The 20,772-nt window shown below is 40.7% G+C and overlaps 1 long non-coding RNA gene across 1 annotated transcript; it reads left to right on the plus strand.

Moving 5' to 3' along the window:
- The first annotated feature begins 2,262 nt into the window (after positions 1-2,262).
- On the plus strand, positions 2,263-18,925 carry LOC137784348 (uncharacterized). Its single transcript, XR_011077399.1, has 3 exons — positions 2,263-2,343; positions 18,303-18,458; positions 18,546-18,925. It is a non-coding gene; the product is annotated as an uncharacterized lncRNA (long non-coding RNA).
- The last annotated feature ends 1,847 nt before the right edge of the window (positions 18,926-20,772 follow it).

The following is a 20,772-nucleotide window of genomic DNA, read 5'->3' on the forward strand; positions in this document are numbered from 1 at the left end:
GTGACGGCAGTGTGGTGCGACATCTTTCACAGCCAATCATTTTCTTTCAGATCCTGTTTTTCCTTACCCAATATGGCCAATGGGTGAAAGAAGGGAAGGGCTGATGATATTACTGTGCTACTGTGTACTGTTTCAGCATTTTTCACTGACACAGTCAGTGGTTAAAGGCGGGACTTAGTCGCCTTAGTAACCCCACTACATGCTATGCAAAGTAAGTAAAAAAAAAAATCAGTTGATTGCGGTTATCTGAAAGTCACACCATGTTCCTAATGTAGTTTCCCTTCACTTCCGCCTTTCACAGCATTGTTTGTGGCCATAGAAACCACGTAAAAACATTGACAAAAACAACAAACCAAACTAAAAATATGAAATGATGCAATGGGGTGAAATAATCCAACAGTTCATACAGAAAGAGAAACAACTCCTCTAAAGTTGAACAGATTCAATAATATTCTAAAAAGCTTCTTTTGTCTGTCTCTTCAAGAAAATAGGGTCAGTTTCCACTTTTATAGACTAGACAGACCTCACATTTTAAAGAGTGTGGTGGTGGGGGGTTGAAGTGGAAACGCTGTCTGGGTCTGGCCGTCTTCCTGACGGTGACTCAGACCGAGGGGCGGGGGCGGGGGGGGGGGGGGGGGGGGGTTCCCCATGTTGTTGTTTTTTCCCCTTTATGTTAATGTTACCTTTGCCTTTGTCCTGTCATTCTTGAACCATTTAATCATTAGCCATTCTGTTTCTATTTTTTCCTCCTCCAGACCTCTGCTGTGACTCTCCCCCTTCGTTCAGAGGAGGGAGCCACCAGGACTCTGTCCTTATAAGGCCTTGTGAAGGGTCTGGTTTCAATGGGTCCTGCTGTTGACGTTCGCCGCTGTGCCCTGCTGCTCCCAGTGAGCTGAGCAGTAGGTGTTTCCCAACGCTCCCGCTGACAGACGCAGACACAGACGAAGGTAAACAGGAAGCAGATAAAAAAGCTGCTGAGCTCCCAGGGTTGACATCATCGTCATCTACTCTACATGTTGTTTCTAACGTTAGAGGGTTTGGAGATGTTTGGTTTGTTAAAGCAGTCTGCAGGAAGGAGGAAGCTTGTTAAATCGAAAGTTGTCTCGCTCAGCAGAATGAGCCTGTGATTTTCAACACAGAACAATTGTATCTTTGTTTCTCTTTGCAGCCCGTGAGATTAGCATCCACGCTTTTCTTACATTTTTGCTGGTACACATCAACCACATACAATCAGCTCAATGTGTTCATACATGTTGTGACGGGCGAGACAATGCAGAATGCTGTGTTTAAGTTACCTAAAAGAAGAAATTACTCTTCCAGAATATCAACTCCAAGGCTTGAAGCTACATGTGTGTCAGTTTTTCTTTCTCTTGTTATCTCCGCTACATCTCTTTAACTTTCAGTTTATTGAAGCTCTAATAGAGCCAAAGTATTGGAAATGAAAGTGATACTGAGAATATAAAATGTTTTATCATAACATTTCTAAATGAACAGTTTCTCTTTGTGATTGGTTTCCTAGTTTCACTTGCCACTGAGTTTTTTTTCTCTGTAGACTGAATCTAATAGAGTCTCCATGGCGTACCCCATAGATTTCTGAAGAGCCGTTATGAAGACAGCGTAGTGACCTGAGCGCTGGTTACTTAGAGCAGTCACACTCTCAGTTGTGCCTGACATTAAGCCTTGCTATAATAAAAGGGTGAGTTGTATAAACCCCCCATACAGTTTGCATGAACAGCATTATTAGCTATTAAGACCAAAGCGAGTTTGTACTCGACTGTAAACACGTTAGTTCTGCTGCAAAGTTTCACATTTTAACATGGGGTCGATGGGTATTGACTTGTGTATTGTCGTGGATACTGTCGGCCTCTGAAGAGGTGTTGTAGAATATAAACGGCCCCAACTTGTTTTATTAGTAAAGGTTGGAAACCTATTTCAGTAAAGAGACCTGACCTGGATGGCAGCATAAGAAGTTTCAGACAATAGCAAAACAGGCACACAAATACAACATTACTAAATACAGGTAACTATGTTATAAAGGCTAAATAAACTATTAAAAGTGAAAATAACACCAATAAATAACACATTGTCAAAGTATTTCTAGGAACCTTTCACTAAAGTGCCCATGGTCTAATCTGTCTCTGTAGAACCAGACACACTATCATGTAATGAACATTGCCAAGCCTCTCAGATATGCAAGTGTAGAGCCCCTGGGAAATCCCTGACTCTCCTTAATTATTTTTCATTTGTTCCCTGAAGGAGCATGGTGTGCTGGAAAGCCGCACAGAGGATTTTACCTTCTCAAATGGAGGGAAAGGACAACAACACCTCAAAAAGCTGATGAAGGTACCCTCCACTAGGATGTCTCAAAGAGGAGAGGAGCGTCTAAGAACATACTTGGGAAAAAGAGGGCGGGATGTTGAGTTGAAGAGGAGTGCAGCTCTGGGAGTGAGATAAGTGTATGAGAATAAGAAGGAGCGTCCTGAGAATTTAGTCTCAGGATGTGGAACAGATATGATAAGAAGGTGCTCCAGTTGCATTCCTTGGTAACAGAGCTGATTTCTTAGAGGTTGGGTGTCTCCTGTTCTTTTTCAGAAACAATGGTGCCTCCTTACATTTGCAATGTAAACTCACGCCACCCTTGACAAACACAGTTGCCATGGAACAGTACGTCGCTGTTGTTGTTGGTATTGGTAACCAGGCATAAATGGAGAGTACAGCGCAGGCCCTGTGAGTCATACAGAGAGCGTCGCGTCTGTTCATCCCGGCCTACAGGCTGCTGATGCATAGTGGAGATGATGAAACAATGCACTAAACTTTGCACTAGTGTCACTTCACAATTTATACCATGTTACCATAGTGACCAGCTGCAATTACATCTTATGGTTGTACAGATATTCTGTGGTTTCTTCGAAGTGTGAGGACTGACGACATATTTATGGTCCGATTTCACTATGCAATGAATTATCTTGCCTCAATCTGCCAAATTACTAATTACGAACAAATAATCCAATAGGTTTAAACATTCGAAAATGTCCCTCAGTGTTGTAATTATTCAAAGTAATTCATGAAAAATAACCGTAACAATTTCACAGGAACAGGCGCTTATGAAAACCCAACAAGCATAACACAACGTGTCAATGTTATCCACCATTGAACAGCAGAAACAGTTCCAGATGGCACTGACGCGCCGCCACAGGCATGGGCAGCAACCGGCACTGAGAATATTTAAAACAAAATTAGACATGACCAGGAAACAGGCTCTTAAACACACAGGTCGACTTGTCACGCTGTGTTACTACTGCTGCAACTCTACATCCACAAGATTTCAACACATGCTGCTTTGGCTCTGTTACAAAGTGCTTAGTTTCCTCCAGAAATCTGTTCAGACTGTGTTTACTGAGGAGTAGTTGGAGTGCCACCTTGCATCATGTAGAGATTAAGGTCATATACTGCGTAGTCCCGCCTATTACACAGCCTCATGGTGTCCTACAGTGTGTCCATGTTATCTGTCACTCCGTGGAAACTCATTGGTGTGTTTGTAGGCTGCAGTCTGCTCAGGTCGGCCGCAATGCGCTCGCTTACATAAGCTGCCTGTGCAGCGACCAAAAGAACTCATGTTGTGTGTTGTAAACCACTTCTAGAAAGAAATGTTTCATTTTGTCTGGCGCACCACATTTTCTGTGATTTTTCTCCTGGATTTATTTAGTCTAGTTACAGAACATTCTATATCTGCAGCATGCATGTTTGCATGTACAATCTTTAAACTATCTTTTTACATGCTGGGTTACTGCCATAAACCACATAACATTGCGTTAAGTGTCAATCCTTACATCTGACAAAAAAAAAGAAAGAGAAAGTTTTCTGTTGCCGTGATCTGCCTCAGCGACTGCAGGCTCTTCAGCTCGCGGCTGCTCTGCTTGTGTGGCTGTCATTACATAATTACCCAGCCATTGTTCCAAAACTAAAGGGAATGAAACTTTAACATCTTTCACGAAACCCTGTATTTTTCTCAAGCCAGCCGCAGTAATCCTGTTGTGTGTTTACTGCTAGACATACCCGAGTGTGTTTACATTCTCATCTGTTTGCAGTCAGACACGCCACACACAGGCAAAGGCCTGCTCAAGGCCATGCACTTTGACAAATGTGTCTGTTGCATAACTTATGGTATGCCAAACAGCAGTGCAACCTATACGTGCTTATCTTACAGCAGCAGGTGTATTGTGGTTGCGACAATGCCTTTCTGCACCATTTAATGTAGGTTGACTGTTCACATTCTGTCAAAAAGTTATATAAGGTGATACACAACGAGAGAGAAAACAGTATACTGCTGTGCTGACTTATCCTTATCAAGAGCACACAAATACACACGGACAGCATGAAGGTCAACTGATAAAAGAAGAGCTATGTCCTTAATTATTCGTAATACCTACCTTCGCCTTTGGTCACAGAAGGGACCACTTTCAGATTAACTCACACATGCAGTTTGACCACTTACTCGTAAGTGTGGCCATTATTGTGAATGTTTGGGTGTCTGGGTAACTTTGGAGCCACGACTCTGTCAGCTGAGATGTATGGTTCAAATAGCTTTCGCATGTGGGTCGATCCCATACGTCGCTAAGGTCCCGACAGCAACCCTGTAAACACACAAACAACCGCATCAAATGTGTGCTGGGATCTATAAGTCCCTGCCCTACTTTGCATTTAGATAATATTACTAGAGCATCAATAAGTGAGTGAACTGAATAGTGATGCTTAGTAATTATGTGGCGGCTTGTAAACTGAACAAGCGTATTAATGCGTGGAATGCCATTGAATACTCCCTGCATCAGCAGATGTGGATTTGCTAGCTTTGAGCTAGTCTGCCATTGTGTGTGTGCATGTGAGTGTGTATAGGTGTGTTTGTGCCTATGCAAACAAATACACATGCATATTTGTCATGTTTTAGGTGTGTAGTTTTTTCCTTGTCTTTGGCTGTATGAGCTTTCAATAAAACCTGTTTTATGTGATTGTTCTTAGATTTCAGTGTATGTTTGTGAGTTACATCAGACACCTGTGCTACAATAAACATATTTACATTTGTAACTGCATTGTTGTTTTCGGTTCACATATAATATTAGAAGAATCTTCAAGTTGATACAATTTCATGCTTTAATGTCGTTCTTCAAATAGGTCTTTGCTTAATAATAAGTTTCATGTCTTTAGTGCACTGTATAACCATGTTGGTGATATTTTGAGTGCACTGTGCCTAAAAGCACCCACTAATCCAACAATATAATACACAAGCACTCAGAAATTAGCTCATTGCTCTTCCTGTTTGGTGATAGGCAGCCATGCTCCTCTCTGTAGAGCAGATTGTCCCAGGAGAGCACTTGAAGAGGATCTGTGGTTTACTCCACTCGGTGCGTCTGTCTGCACTTACAAGGAGAGGGAGTGAAGCCAAATGAAGCCCAGTTGTTGATGAAACACACCCATGGAAAAGAGACATTCTCCTGGGATGAACACATGTATCGGTGTTCCTTTCTTTCATCCACACCTAGTTTCACTCCTCGGGTGGGCAATTTTGAGACTAATGACTCTAACAGGCCTGACACCTTTTTTCCTTTTCGTTTCTCTCATCTCTCTGTCGCCAATTGTGTTTGTGTGTCTCAGCTTGCTTTTTTTCTCCATGGTAACCGGGGTAGAGGGAAACCCATAATCAACGCACAAAATCTGACTAAGAATTTCTTCCACTGCTCTCAAACCAACAGAATCCCATAGTAGAAGCTATTGAGCCTCATGGTCTGAAGCGCATAGTGGGAAGGGAGCAAGTGGAAGTGATGAGCTCTTGTATTTAACAGTGGCATGATTCAATCAAACACTTTTTTTCCCAGGCCTTGAACAGAGGGAGACATGAAAAGAGAGGGAAGTGGGTCACTCCCTGGTCAGCTATGGAAATCCAACTCAGCACAGATGTGTGTCACCAGGAGTCCTGGCACGGCTTCTTTCAGTAGAAAACTGGACAAAGTTGATACACACTCAGTGCCTGGTGGCTATTGTCCAAAGTGTGTCGGTAAGGCCTGTGCTAGTGACTAATTCGACTTAGGCTCATTAATACAAGAAGAGGGATTATCTCCATTAATGCAATGAACCTATTATGAATAAATCCTGGTGCGTTATGCAATTAGCTATGCAAATGAAGTGGATTTAGTTCATCGTCTTTAACCCAAGAGTAAGACGATGCTGATGTGTGCAGCTGTCTAAATACAGTGAAGGGTTGAAGCAGTCACAGAGGGCAATTTCCCTGTGTGCCACTGCAGGGGAATCTACAAAGCTGTGTTGTGCATGGGAAACGCTGCATAATACATCAATGTAGCACCCTTTTTGCTGGGAGAAGCTTTCATGGAATCTTTTGTTGAGCAACCCAAATAACAATTTACAGACAACGTGACTTCTTATGGTGGTTACACTGCTGCTATTTCACCACCTGATGGATAGGTGTACTGAAATGGAACAAAAAGATGCAAAAGGTGCATTAGTGAGCTTTACTTTTGTTTTACACAAACTTTTTTGGAAGACATATTACTGGAAGCTGCAACAGAAAACAATCATTACGAAGCAGATTTGCCATATTTGTCTAAACAAAACTGTTTTGTCCGTAATTGACGCTTTACTCTGCAAAAAGTGAGACATTCAAACTTGAAAACTAGCTAGTGAGCGAAGCTGGATCGTGCAGCGTTGCATCACAGTGGTGTACTTCATGAAAAGATGAAAGACTGACAGGTTTTTAAACATGGCTGTGTGGTTTGTAATTTACTGTACGGGTGTGCGTGTACATGTTTTTAGGGTTTAAAAGGCCTTAAATTTCAAACAAATAACCCGTCAATCTTGTTTTGGGCCACCAACACATAAAACACAAGTGAGGTTTTGAAAGAACCCCTGGTATTTTCTAAATTACAGATCATTGCCTTTCTTAATAGAACATTTTTTCACCACTAGATCAACACACCAAACTGTTGTAGGAAGCGTTGGGCGCTCGCCTCCGCAGAGAATGATGGGATTTCCCTCAGCGCCAGGCCACCACATGTTATGAATAGACATGGGTCGACTAAACTCTTTGCTGTGGGGAACGATGGTACGCAGCACATTATATGTTGTTTTCGAAAGATTTAGTTTTGAAAAATGTAAACCAAAAATAACATGCCATCCTGCTGCTGCGTGCGCATGAAAATATCAGCAGAGCCACAGAGACAAGGTGTCTGCTGTCTTTCTCCACTACATAGTTGTTTATTCATTCGCCCCACTCCGACTCCTGAAACCCCCTGAAGGGAGGAGAAGAGGGAGCACAGCAAGATCTCTACATGTTCTATTGTTTTTATTTGGGTTTTAGCCATATTCGTTTAGGATTTGAAGTTTGGAACCCTACGTTAATGAGAACGTCAAGCTGAAGTGTTACATGAGGTCATATAAATCACAAGATGCACATGTCATTTTGTTTGGTATTCTATTTTGAAAGGATTAAAGCAAGACAGACCACATTTGTGATTACATTAGCAATGCAATCTCTACGCTTATCCAGACTTATCCGGATCTGGCAGTCATCTTTGTGCCATGCAGGTTAAACTTATCCACAGCTCGCAGTGATGCAAGTTGTTCCTTCAGCGGCTGCAGACCAAAGGGTGAACACTTAAACCCTAACACCACCAGCCTCTGATAAACCCCACTAGTATGGGAATCAATTCACTTGTTCATTTGACTAATCCTTACAGCCTCCGTGGTAGAAATAGAAGCTATTACACAATAAAACAAGGTAATACTGTGCATTGAGACACATTTTGAAAAAAGTATATCTCTCAAAACTGTTAAGATGGGAAAATACTTACCAATATATTACCTATTTAATGTAAACTGTTAGCTAGTTACGTATACTTAGAATAATTTGTCAATATTAAAGTGTAGGAGTGTGCTTTCCCTTTAAAATGTATTTGTAGTTATTTTTTCCTGCTGTAATGTTAGTCAGTTCCATAGTAGGGAATGTTTACCTCTTTTTTAACTTCCCTAAACAAATTCATGTTTTGCATTTGCCTTTGATCAACAACTTTTGTCAAACTGCTTTTGACATCCAATTGGCTCCAAATGTAAGACAAATTGATGCTATATATCTCTGTTGTAGTGGCACTTCAACAGAGATTCAACAGAGGGTATATGAGGTCATTAAAGACCGGAAATAAAAGACACCTCATGAGGGTTTCGCTAAGAAACACGAGCATCAATACATAAAACACGTGAAATTCCAAGAATGCAAACATATGCTATTACACACCATTTTTATTTATGAACCAAGGCCAGTATTTTTGTGTTCAGTAAGAGTTTTTCTGATTGATTGTCTGCACAGCGTCCTAGGTACCTAACCTAAACCTAATGTAATGGTCTGTATACATACAAAATGTCTGGATGACCAATGCCTGCACTCCCGTCTATTCTTCTCATTCCCACTACCAACCATCCTCAAGTACAGCAGTGTTTAAAGCAAATGTAGCAATGTGTTGCTTTTTGTTTGTTTATTTATCCAAGACAAAGCTATATTTCCCACATAGTCAGCCAGTGACTCATCCTGACTGACGCAATGGGACCTTATCAGATGGCACTCAGTGCCTCACAATGATGCAGTCGTGGCCGCGATGAACAAGAGCCTCCACTGTTGTATTATGAAGGCGGTCATGGGTAAAGGCCATTTTGAACAAGGAGGACATTCTCTGTCTGTGCGCACCATGATCACATTTGGTCAGTAGCAAGACAACGTTGCATCAAATCAGTAGGTGCTGAGGTAGGTCATTGAGAGGAGTTAGATTGTTTTTCACCACAGCAGAGTTGGATCCTGCATCTCAATTTTGATTTGGAAATTAGTTAAATGGTGGATAGTAAAAGAGCTGTAAAGTTGATGAGAAATAGCACTTTCACCACTGCTCAGACTTACACGCAAACCCTTTATTGTGCACGTGTTGTATTTAGGATCTATTAAAAATGCTTTCTGCCAGTTCAGCAGCTGTTTTCATTGACTAGCTTTATAGGTATATAAATGGGATGCATTTCGGTGTGTTTAGGGCTTTGAAACTTTGAGGTTGTTTCAGTTAAATCCAAAAGGCATGCTGTAATCTTTTAATGTCTGTTGGGTTTCTTTTCACAACTAGTAAAATCTTTCAAATGGAGATATAAAACTCCCCATGCATTATACTGCTTTCATAGTGACATTCGCTATGCACATAAACAGAGTCAATTAACAGAAGAAGTCTTCAGGACATGTTTTCGAATGTGAAATATTTTCAACGGCGTCTGTTTTAAAACTGAGTACCCTTCTTCAAGAGAAAAGTCTACAGAAAAGTGTAGTGTGTGTGTGTGTGTGTATGTGTGTGAGAGAGAGTGTGTGTGTGTGTGTGTGTGTACATGCTCTGGAAGGTTAGGGTGGACATTAAGTGCCGCTCAGGACTCTTTAGCACCCTGGGAAAGTATCAGTTATTTACAAATGAACGTATTTGCAGTGATAAGCGACTTACACAGCTTCTTAGAAAGAGGTAAACTTTGCTCTGATCCACTTTCAAGTTTTGGAGCAGATTATACACAGAAGCAAAGAATAGTGGGAATGAACTCCCATGTGCCAGTGTGTATTTACTGGTCCCCAACACTGGAACTCAAATCCACATCAGCTTCTTCACATCCTATGAAATAGCCCAAATGTTTGCTTTATGGAAATTAGAAGTATATTAAGGAATTATTGTCTGAAAGTGTGACCTGGAAGACTAAAGGTTAACACACAGAATACTTTGTATAAAATGTGTAGCAGCAGTATACAGTATGAGTATCCATAACCAATATCTATGTATTGTACTGACAGAGAAGATGACTGAAGGGGGATATAAAAAGGTGGATGTGAGTTTTATGATACAGACATGCACGGTATGATTTCAGATGGCAATCCAGACATGCTTCTTTTTTTCACACATTAGGTGTGTGTGTGTGTGGTGGAGGTGTTAGGGGGGGTCAAAAGAGATTTTGACCTCTACTCTGATAAATGGATTAATAAAAGATGGGAGCAAATACTAGGCAAGCACCAACTACTGACAAAGTCTGACCAGATAAATGGGGCCAAGAACTAATGCAGTGACACTGGAGGAAGACAAAAAAAGAACAAGTTATAAAACCATGACCTTAATAATCTGGCTGTACATATACTTACCCTGTCCACACTGCATCAGCGCCATTTGAACATATAACCTGATAATGGTCACCAGGAATGTTCTCCTGCCTGTAATCCACATGACCTAAAAACAAAGTAAGCCAGAGGTTAATGTGAGGTTAACATGAATGAATGTAGGTCAGTTTATCCAACACCTCAGTATATTACAAGACACAACTTTAATAGGAAGGGTCAAGTTTATACTGGCATCCTGTTCGGATTGAAGGTTTCCAGAACTAACATTACAGCTGCGATGTAAAGCTCACATGTATCAAATTCCCAATATCCAAACTCCAGAAAGTCAATGCTTTCAGTCAAGAAATAGGCTAAGGTCCAAATCAATGTTACCTTACCTTCAGGCTAGCTAGTCTTTCTTCATATTACGTGTACATATAAGTGTGCGATCGGCCCTCTAAACCAGTTGTTCTCTTTTTTTTTTTCAGCGATTTACCCCCTGCAAAATACTTTTTTTTAGCCAAGTACCCTAAAACCAGCGCAAAATCCCTTTTTGTTGAAAAAAAGATGTAATACGCTGTGCCATCAGTGTCTGATATAACGTTAATACAGAATCTATCAAATTCAGTTCATGAACATACACTTATATTTCATTGAATGTTTATTAATTATCAATTTTGAAAGGATTTTTGAATGGATGCTAATTTTAAATGGATTAAAAAACATCTCACGTACCCCAAGAGTGCCTCCACGTAACACCATTTAATACATAATAAGCATGTTTTACTTTGAAGCACCTAAAAATGTAAAATACATCCATTGTAGAAAGAGGAAATGTACTGCAGTTGACACATTAAAAATACCATATGGTCATATTTAACTATTTATTCATCATTGCAGCTGATTAAATGATCTGCATCCGTTGTCCCATCCAAATCCAAGATAACCTTGACTCGCATTTAAGACCAGAGAGTCAACAATATCTTGCTCGTCTCGTGGTTAGGTGATACCGGACATGAAGGCGTGCCATCGTCCTTGCTGAAGATCCCAACCATATTTTTGTAATCTCGAACCCAATCAAACTTGGTGATTGACACATTTCTCAACAATTCATTGTTCTTGCCGGAGCAAGCAAGACTGAAGTTAGTGCCATATCCCAGCTCTCGCCAAAAGTGCGACCCTATTGCGTCTTTGGAAGCGCCGGTGCTGCCAACATATGTAAAAGGAAATTATAATTCTTTGTTTGTTTGAATTGCTCTACATCACCTATAATCCCAGTATCTTGTGAGGAGATATGGTATCACACTCAGAGGCAGAAGCGCTGTCCTCACATAGCCCGGCTCTGCCTTCACATCATAAGGGAGTTTAACCAACTTTTCAGTGTGCTTTGACAGCTGAGAGAAAATTATTCTGAAGTAGTCGGGTGATCCTTCCTTTCCAACTTAAGTCCCTGTGGTCGCAAGAGAAAAAGAGAGAGAGAGAGAGCGAAAGCATGTTTGTCTTGTCAGTCGGCCAAAATAGTTTTCCCTCAGGAAACTCCTTGAAAACGCAGACCTGAATCGTGCTTTGTTAGTCCCACACTGCAGCTGATGCAGCACTAGGAAAAGCCAGGAGCATAACAAATCTTTCCTCCGTTTATTTTCATCTCAGTAACTGTGAGAACCTTTTGTTAAAGCTCAGATAGTAGGAACTACCAATGTCATTGAGGAATGTCATCATAATAATCTGGGACTGAGGTCTCAGTCATGGGCTCGGTTTATACACTATGACATGTTATATTTGTACCACAACACTTATAGTTTCCTAACACTGTAACATAAACACTGCAATGTATTCAGTGCACATGTTGGCTATTGGATTTTCACAAAGCGCATGGATCTCTAAAATTAATTGAAGAATTACATTCAAATAAAAAAATATCTCTGCTCCTGTTTGTACTGCTGTAAACAATCCATGCAAAAACACTTCCCCAGACATGTTGAGCCACCAGGATAAAGGCATTTTCTTGACCTTGTTTAACTGGAGCAGAACAGAAAAAGAATCCTCAGGGAATATTAACAGCCATTGTATTTCCATATGTTGTTTTTACCGCGCAGCCAATCATTTCCTCTGTTACAATCTTGACTTTCCTTAATTCTATTTCTGTATGAAACCCTCAGCCCAGACCCTCAGAGACTAGACACACCTTAAGTATAGCCATATGATGTATTAGACAGCCTCGAACAGGACGTGGGAGTGTTTTCACTTCCACTGACACCTCCAGTAAATCATTAAGAAAAATCCAACACATGGTTTAATGAACTTGACGTCTCTGGTCGCTGAATTCATGTGATTATTTATTTGCTTGCCTTTTTGAGTACGGTTTAAGCATTGATCCATTGTGTATAGAGTTATTCAAATAAATGGCAACAACATACAGCAACTAAAATATGTCTTCCTGCAGAAGAGACACATGTGGACAAACTACAGATTAATGACTAACAATAAGGTGTAAGTAAGGTGTGGGCCATTCAGATTGACCTAAAATAATTTTAGACTGCACTGCAGCTCAGTCAGGAAATTAAAGCAACAAAAAAAACAAAGTAAGCGAGACTTAAACATACACGCATAAGCACACACACTCTACGGTATAGACACTAACCCTCTACTTGGGGAGTGTTGCGTGTGAAGCTTGTTAAGTCTGCTGAGCAAGACAGTCTCTGGTCTGAGCTCTGTCTGCCCTCGACGTTATGCAACGCAGGCCTCGCCGCACTGATTTGAATATCCTTCCCCAGAAGCGGGGAAGGATATTCTTTTTTGGCAAATGAACACAAAAGTGATTGGACTGTTCTGGAAGGAAGTCAACAGAAAGAAGGAAAGAAAGCTAAATCAACAAATCTGACCTCCACTGGGTTCTGGTTTCAGTAGTGTAATAAAATATGGGAGGGTACTGCACTTCCAAAGCGTGACAAGCCAAAAAAGAAAAATCTGTTTTACGTTAGAATCTGAATTCCACTTATGCCGGCTATGCATGCATGGGAAAGATATTACTTTTCTGTTTGACCCATTCAACCACTACCAAATATAGAGAGACTAAAGTTAAGCTGTGAGCCTTAGCAAAGTCCTCAAACACATAATCTGATTCTGGTTCCAGCGTATAAACAACATGGACCACCAGAGATGAAAAGATCTACACCAACTATTTCATGCTGCATTTCCTATGACAAGACTGCAAGCACGACGAACATGTTGTTTTGTGTTGGAGACACAATGTCTCTCCGATTTCGTGCGATGGATGCATATAATACTTTTTACAAAGTGCTTGCTATCATCTTTTTTCATGGTAAGATGTGGTCGCTGTTCATCAAGAGGGGGGCGGGGGGGAGGGGTGAATATGCTTTCAATCTAAAATTGCCTCTGACACACGTTGCACCAATCCCGTACATTATTTGTCAAACATTAAGAAGAGTGTTTGTACTTTGACACCTGCACATCTATACGCATACATGCAACGGTCGTTTTGTTGCATAAGCAAACAGGAATTGCGTCAGCAGATCACCTCACCGTGCACTTCCTGATATGTTTTATCATTGTGTGACATTGCCAGAGAATCGCACATCAGTTCTGCTGACAGGCCTAGGAGACAAACGCCTACGTGACCTCATGGATGGTCAACATGTCAGTATCAGTCCATGGCACTAAACTGCCTAGCACAATGAATCTGATAAAAACCCTGTCAGTCTCTCTGTCCAGAGGTGAGTCAGCGTCTAAAACAAATCTACATGATGCCAAATACAACTTAATCTCTGAGGGCGCTGACCTGCCTGGCATCACCCCGGTTCAGGTTGTCTGTGCTAGCAAGGCTCGATTCTTAGAAATGTTTGAGAATTGCATCATCGGGATTTTCAATGAAGAGTTATGGGGCCATCCAAATAATTCTGCTCAATGTATGTGTCTGTGTGGATCTCTTTTCTAAAAACTTAAGAAATCTGTTTATAAGTTATAAGTCATATAGTTGTCTTTGTCAAAGTTTCTTTAGCTGCATATCTGTGACATTAATCTTGTTATTAATTAATGTGACGCTTGTTTTATTTTTACTTTAGTTTTTCTTTTAATGGGCTGTATTATAATGGACAAAGTAGGTTATTCATTGTAAATGAAGCTGTAAAAAGCCCAACTGAATCGATTAGTTCAAAAGGACTGATGCAAGTCAAATTAACGGTTTTATACATATTTTTTGAGGTGGAGAGCCATAAAGTTTCTCTAGAAATGAGGCCCGGAGTTTCACTTTTGACATACATATGCTATACATTTAAAATGATTGTGATCTTTTCAACCCGCTGACGTCGTGGCACTTCAGCAACCCAAACAGTCGATAAGAGTTATAGATTGATAAAAGGATGAGTGATTATGCAAAAATAACGAAGCGGAAGGAAACCTGTGAGGTAGGCCTGCTTCCTACACAAGGAGTCTCAGGATAGCCAACTAGTATAGTTTGTACAGTACAGCACGTCCCGGAGCTCTCGCCAACACTCACAGTACATATCATAAACCATACATCATATACTCAGCTGTCACTTTTATGCCTCTGGCGAGAAGGATCCAGTACATTTGTCAGGCCCAAGGTTATCTCTGTGGATGTATTTATGAGGTGACAAGACAAATTGACATATTCATAATACTTCACTCCACGTCAGTGAACATTGTCTGTGAAGTGAGTTATTTGTGAGTTAGAGAGATAGAGAGAGAGAGAGAGAGAGAGAGAGAGAGAGAGAGAGAGAGAGAGACAGAGAGAGAGAGAGAGAGAGAGAGAGAGAGAGAGAGAGAGAGAGAGAGAGAGAGAGAGAGAGAGAGAGAGAGAGAGAGAGGTTTGAAGTTAGCATGTGCCTGTGTGTGCAGTTTTAGTTCACTTCAATGTCTTCGCTCTGCCTGCAGTGTATTTGTTGATTACAAGCCTGAAAGTGCAGCCTGACGGTGTGTCTGTCTGTGTGTCTGTCGGTGTGTCTGTCGGTGTGTTATTGAGTATTGTTGGCTCTAAGCGACTCTTTTCTTTCACTTGAGAACACTAAATATAAACATCCCCTGTTCCACGAGTCTATGTTGATGTGTCCTTGGTCCAGACACTTGACTCCAAATTGCTGGCCATGCCGCGTGTTAATGGGTGTGAATGTTAGTTTGTTTTGGTGGCATGGTAGCCCCGCCCCCTTTATGTCACGTGTGTGAAGGGTGACTGACATGTGGTGTAAAAGCTTTGAATGGTCAGTAGAATAGAAGAATGGGACAAAGGTACAAGAAGTGCATTTATAATTTACTATAAGACCGGCACAACAATGGCAGTCATTTAAATGATCGTTGTAATTCAGGTTTTGTGGTCATATTTTTAGATTTCACAGACTGAAGTTTGAAATTTCAAAAGTTATTCTGCATCAAACATGAGATTCTCCTTTGTGTTTTTGTCCAAGGTTTAAGGAATTAAACTTTTTTGTAGGTTTTTAGTCGACTAAAACTTGATTTTCGGCTCCCTGCATGACTTAATGATATTCCAACATTGAAAAAGAGAGAAAGAAAAACAGTATTCATAAAACTCCTTTTGAGTGTGCACACAATCACACTGAGACTATCCTTTGACGCCGTGCAGGACAAAGCTGAAGAAAAACACAAAACCCATTGTTTTAAATCTAATACCACCACCTGAAAGCACAATGACAACAGGTTGTGGCTTTGAAGTGCCGGTAGGTGCAGATGTATACTCTGGCTCTCATCCCGCGCTCACTGTGCGCAGCAGCGACGTGAAACAGAGTGTTCTGAACGGTATTCCCTAATGTGGGCAAGATGTATGCGTCGTCTACCTTGTCAAAGTATCGAACATCTTCATGTGGTTTCATTGTGAAGAACGGGCTGTGGGGGATAAGCTCACATGGATGTAATTTAAAAGCTGAAAACATCCACACAGTTGTTGTCAGTGTCATGTGATTTTGAACAGACAGACAGACCTTTTGGTCTTTTTTCTTTTTGTTCGTGGTTGTTGTCCTGCATCTCCCTTTTTGCGGATTTCTATATCAATGATGCGTTATCTTTTGACATGCACCGTCGCACCTTCTAAACTCATGTGCTTGGTGGATGCACGAGTGGCTTTCTCATGATCATAACTAATGGTCGGTGTTCATGGTCAACTTGATACTATTGAAAATGAGCTGCATGTCTGTGACGTCTCTGCTGAATAACCATTGCATAAGCCTCAGCATGAGTCCACCGGAAAATATGCACCAGCAGAGTTGTGTTTGGCCGTGTTTGCTTGGTTGCATGTGTGTATGATTGGTTCACACGTGGTGGGACATTTGTGTTTGAGTTGGTGTAGAAAAGCACTTGTCGTTCTTTTTTTTTTTTGTGCATGTGTGTCTGAGTTTATCCTCTTTTTCCCATACCGTGGTAATCGTGCTGCCTCCGAAACAGCGGGGAGGCTCTCCTTGAAGTTATGTTTATACTTTTAACTTCATTGCCTGCAACTGTGGCTCCACGGATGCCAAGAATGTTCAGCACCCTTTCAAATGCAATTTGGAAGCAAAAGGGGGACAACAACACCTAAATAAGCATTCGTTTTGCAATTTAGGTCATCGCAAAGTGAATTGTTGTATTTGGAGTCTGCACAATATGTACTTTCAGGATGATGATGAATGTTTGCTCCCGATGAACCTGCTAAACCCACCACGCTGCTATGAACGTCTCACACACCTCTCAAGTAACCGTGTGTTATCTGTCTGGCCGTCTTTCTATCAGGCTGTCAGTCACCTGAACCCGAGCAGCTGGGAATGTTGTGTGCTGATGAGCCCGCTCTGCAAATCGACACCTCGTAGCCTCAAAGCTCAGCGACACCACTCGACGACTAATGATTTACAGATGAAAGAAGCTGTGGACATGCACATGTTTGTGAATGATACATTACATTGGTACAATGGACCATCCACTTTTCAATTAAAGCTTCGAAGCAATTTTATATATTACTTTCTGAGATTATTTCCATGGTCTTTTCCATTCTTCATAAGCATAGAAAAATCTGTGTCTTTGATATGGTCATGTTCGCTAACATTCCAAATCTAGAGGTCGTCACCTTATACACTGATATTAAAAATGTAATTGTCAATTTTCCTGTAAGCACGGAGAAGGAGTTGTGTTTGCCAGTAAAATGTCAGTGTAACTACCCTGAAGGATCTTGGGAAACAAAAAGTCTAATGTGTGTTTTTTACACTTGGGGCAGCGGTTCGGGATGTGTGTTAATTTGTGCGGCTGGCAATAAAACGTGTTATGTCATAAACACAAAGTGTGAACGGCTCTGCTGAAACCATCGACTTCACCTGCACAAACTCCAGTTAGCTCTTTGTATCGCAACATCGTACATCACATTTGCATCAGGGTTCATCAACTGTGTTTCAAATCTGCATAATATTATGTAGTTTACCAAAATGCACATTGTCTATAATAAATATCATTTAATATGCAGACTCAATGACATTCATTCATCGCAAATTAGATCACTGTCACAAGTTAAATTCTTTGTCACTTTTCTCAAGGACTGCCTCGTAGAAAAGAAAAGAAATGCATTCCGCAGCGAACATTACATTTCTCTGTTCAGGTTGAGATATGTAGCTCAAAGGCACAACAACCACAAAGGAGAGACGTAGACAGCCGTCAAAATGTTCTGCTGCAGTGATTGATTATCAACCGTAATAGAGTGTTTAAGATGGGACTACAAAGAATAGAAGAGAATAGAAAAATAACGTACTAATGCAAGTGCAACACAGATCAGGTCTATTCTGTAACGTGCAGCTGCAATTGCTTTTGTATCAAATGTAATATTGAATGTCATGTGCATTCATATTGTCACCAACGCAGGTTAATCGTAATGCATGTGATCATGACGTGATCGAGTCGTAAACGTCAAGATCTCTTTTCATTTGGATGGTTTGTCACATTGTTACTGGAAGGCAACTGTGTTGAATAACCGATGCAATGCAACAGCAGTACAAAGCGAGCTGAAAACAGACAGCAGTGGCTTGACTTTTAATTCATAAAAACATAATCATGGAGCTGCCAATATGGGAACGTAAAGATTTGGCACACTAGCAAACAATCCTGTCTGATCCACAATCTCTCCATGCAGCTGGGGACAGGTTAAACGGCTGTAAAGCAACCCTCGTAAAGTTCACAACCCTGGAAAGCCGCAGGAAGGCAATAAAGCATCAGAGAACACGCTGTTCTGCCTTCCAGAGCAGCTCAAAGGAGGCCGCATGCCATTGTGGAAGGCAGGACAAGGCAGGTGTGAACTTTGAGGATATATCCAACTGCCAAATACCCAAAGTGTAATTATTTCATTTAATTATATGTTTTCATTTGTGTGTTTCAGAAGTGGAATGCCAGGGACCAGAATAAACCAGATGATCATGTAAAGACGTTTCTTTCCGGTGCGATTTGTGCGAGGTTTCTGCATCGATTGTTTGACATGCAAGTTGCCTCGCTGTTACTTTTGGGACGTCGACCTGTCAGATGGGCCTCAAGGAAAAGACTGGAAAGTAGAAAAGGAAATGTTTTTGTTCCACGCTGTCTGTCCTCAGTCTGTTGTGCTCATGTAACAAATGACAGGTCACACATTTTAATGTTGAAGCGGTATTTATTTCACAAGATATGTTGAGGAATCGGAAAGCCCTAGGAAAGAGAACTTTGGCCAAGTGCTTTTCTTTCTGCGCTTCTTTTCTCAATAATAGCTTGTGAAATTCCAAGGAATCAATCCGGAAAGTGCTCACTAGACTTGATCTGAGAGGACATGTTCAAGCTCACTTAAAGCATGAGAACAAAGTCATCTTCAGATCACGTGACCTGGCTGGTTGACTGCTCTCGTTTTGTCCTTTCAGCTATTTCATTTGTTGCATTGCAACTGTTTTAAAACTGTAACGAGATGGTGAGGCGTTTTTCACAGACGACATTTTGACTTTCCAGTGGAAAGAGAACAGGTGTAAACGTTAAAATCTATGAGTTTCATTTCCCTTTTGAACACTGATCTGCCTTTTGCTTATTTGTGCTCAAGCTATTGAGGTGTACAGTAGTTTGTTTGTAAGCTAACGTTAGCTTTTACTTTTGCACCTAAAGAAAATGTATTTACCACTTGTAACAGAGGAGCATGTTACTTCCGAAAATGTTTCGAAAACATCCAAAATGTTTGATTAAATAAATGTATCGTAAGGTTTAGTACTAAATTGTGTCTGGGGAAAATTAACTATAAAAGGCGTTTAAAAGTAAACATTCTTAGGCAGTAAATGATTCTCTCACTTGTTTGTGTTTTTTACTGCCTCGCGTGTCACAACACAGTACGGTGTTTTCCCCCTTCTCAACAGAAATAGGACAATTACAGTAAAAGGGTTATTATCGTCATCTGTTTTTCTATTTTGATATGCGTGCCATGTCCTCCCATGACTTGCTTTATGTGGCCACCCAGACAACTCCACCCAAAAGCACACAATGGAACGAGATTAAACCTGGATTTGGGAACATTGTGTCGATGTCAAGAAGGTATAATGGCTCATTTTGTACATGAACAAAGAAATCCATCTTAAGCCTTTACATTAAAATGTAGCAAATGTCTCTTTTACAATCTAATAGTCTGCCTCCCAAAAGAATCATGATCGATGATCACCTTTTCAGAGATTTATACGTGTAACAATGTTATCAAATGTTATTAATTAACTTTTTCTTTTTCTTTGTTGTGTGTTCAAACGACTCAAAGACAAGCCCTCCACCAGCTCTCGACAACACAACTCTCTTCACAAGGTTGTCTGGAGTTCATGCTCTGTTTACATCTTTGACTTCCTGCAGCCCACTGACAGCTCTCGGTCACATGGGTTAAAACTGTACGGAGGACGAGGGATGTTTACCACACACAGTCACACTGTTAGACCACTATGGAGGAGGGAGAGTTGCATAATCCCTCCAAAACAATACAAATAACTGTTTTGATAGAAAGTAGTATGACCACAAACATGCCGCAGTTAACCGTTCCATAAACTCAACACTGTGTAAATTAGCAGAGGTATACTGAAAGTTTATATATATATAACCACCGTCATCAAGAATACTAACTTTAACAATTTAAATTTGTTATGGTGTTCACGAGCATTCTTATTGATTGTCTTGCACAGAAGATATGTTAAATATAGATCAAGAGATTGCCTCTCCAGAATTAAAGCGTGCTGCACTGAACTGCAGTGTGCAACACAACAATGTGGCCTATCTGTGTGTTTTTAACGTTATTTCTAGCTGTTAGAAGTCTTGAAAGTCTGTACACACATGCAGTACCCATATAATCTTGCACTACAGTCTTGTGGTTGTCAGACTTTTTCATTTCAGTTCCCCCAAACAAAACAAAAAGCCCTGTTTTTGATTTTAGAAGTAGAAAATTGTTTTTTATTTAACGTTAATTCCACAGAAATGTTCTTTTCAGTAGTGTCTTATTATGTCAAACAATAATGAGGACAATCTTGTGACTGGTGACCCCTGTTATGAAGGAGCGTTGCTTGAGGAATGTACATGTTCAGTATTAAACAGGTTATGCAACCATCTCCTCTCTGACCCAGCATGTG

The sequence above is a fragment of the Clinocottus analis genome, unplaced genomic scaffold, assembly GCF_023055335.1.
Source record: "Clinocottus analis isolate CAN_PGR_092001 unplaced genomic scaffold, fCliAna1.0.p SCAF_137, whole genome shotgun sequence".
Lineage (NCBI taxonomy): Eukaryota > Metazoa > Chordata > Actinopteri > Perciformes > Cottidae > Clinocottus > Clinocottus analis.